At 37.4% G+C, this 1,879-nt stretch overlaps 1 pseudogene; it reads right to left on the bottom strand.

Annotated features, from left to right (window-relative positions):
* Nucleotides 1-343: 343 nt before the first annotated feature.
* On the bottom strand, nucleotides 344-1,108 carry LOC110288870 (annotated as a pseudogene).
* Nucleotides 1,109-1,879: the final 771 nt, after the last annotated feature.

Here is a 1,879-nt window from a genome sequence, read left to right as displayed (position 1 = left end):
GGAGTCTTCACAGCACTAAGAATACCCAGTGAACTCTTTGTCTCCTTTTATTCAGGAAGAAGAACTTTCAGCAGTGGTAACAGGCTGCAAGTTCTGTTCTGCATTCAGTACAAATTAGGTGTTAAGTGTGCCCAGTCTGATGCATACGTAAATACTTTGGTGGTATTTTAAATTTAAAAACAAAACTCTAACATAGTTTTGGTTCCTTGATTTATACCTGAACATGTCGTCTTAGAAGGCACAGTTTAGGATGTGAAGACCTTTAAGGAAGACAGCACATTCAATGGGAAGAAGAAGATAAAAGCTTCACACATAGCCTGAAAATCATTGTGATATTTTATTTTCTCTGAGAAAAAAATTACAGGAGTACTGTGGTGTGTAGGAGACTTTGTCAGGGAGTCTCCAGGCACATTTGGCAAACACCAGCACACTCATTTATGGACATCCCATCACCTTTTTGGAAGCATGCTGGGCATTCAGCTTCCTCTGAACTTTCAGTGACCTTATCTCATAGAGGAACATAATCACACCAAAGAGTGACAGAGTGGTTGTGAAGAGCCCCATTGGAAACACATGAGTGCTGTGTTTTTTAATCAAGGCTTCTTTCTTAACTGGAAACGTTGGTGGGAAGTCAAGGGTGGTGTTGCCATAGAGATCTACTACATGGTTCCAGGTCACAGAAATAATAGTACAAAGGCTGCTGAGGATCAGAATTAAGACAGAGCACTTGTAGCACACTATCTGAATCTCAGAGACTGATACTTTGAGTATGCTGACCCTAAGGGCTGCTGAGCTAAAAATCACAACAACAGGTTTTATCAACATTGCCAGTAATATCAGGTTCCGTGCATATTGAAATTCAGGTGAAATTGTCCAGGTCGAGTTGACAGGGCTGTGTACCAGAATTATGGTCTCAGTATCAGAGAAGTTAAATTCCCAATGGTAGTAAGCTTCCCAAAGTCCGATATAAACAAGCTGGACAACATTATTATCAAATTCCCAGAGGCGCCAGTATTTGCTGTTTGCAAGAATTATTCCAAACCCCGAAGATAATAGGCTGCAAAGAAAGCCAGTCACTCTGAAGATCCACTCCTTCACCCCTGCAAATCTGAAGATGAGAGAGTACAATTATAGAATCAACCAGGTACACAAGTGTGGAAAACTGATTGAGTCATAGTATATAGTAATGAAGTACTCATTCTATGCCCCTGTAATCTGAATGCTGTATTTAATTGAGCTATACACATGTAGGCTTCTATACACTAGTTAATTATGAGTCAGAAGACTTATGATCTATGATTGTGGCAGGCATCTCCATTGTAAGATATTTGGACAATGATTTCTGACTATCCTTCAAATTTTACTATGTTGTTTATTATCCATTTCAATACTTAAATTTTTTTGTTAAATAAAAGTTTGAATTATCCTTTAAGGTGTTGGTGTTTATTATGTTTAGGAGTTCCCTCGTGGAATTTTTAGGGTCACTTATATATAGTATCATATCATTTGCAAATAGTGATATTTTGACTTCTTCCTTTCTAATTTCTATCGCCTTGATCTCCTTTTGTTGTCTAATTTCTCTAGCTAGGACTTCAATTACTATATTGAATAGGTAGGAAGAAAGTGGATAACCTTGTCTAGTCCCTGATTTTATTGGAAATGTTTCAAGATTCTCTCCATTTAGTTTTATGTTAGCTCCTGGCTTGCAGTATATTGCTTTTATTATGTTTAGGTATGGGCCTTGAATTCCTTATCTTTCCAAATGTTTATCATGAATTGGTGTTGGGTTTTGTCAAATGATTTCTCAGCATCTAATGAGATGAACATGTGGTTTTTGTCTTTGAGTTTGTTTCTATAGTGGATTACGTTGATGGATTTC

This window comes from Mus caroli, unplaced genomic scaffold (genome assembly GCF_900094665.2).
Source record: "Mus caroli unplaced genomic scaffold, CAROLI_EIJ_v1.1 scaffold_25872_1, whole genome shotgun sequence".
Taxonomy (NCBI): domain Eukaryota; kingdom Metazoa; phylum Chordata; class Mammalia; order Rodentia; family Muridae; genus Mus; species Mus caroli.
The sequence above is the reverse complement of the archived record's forward strand: the minus strand, read 5'-3'. Positions and strand labels throughout refer to the sequence as shown.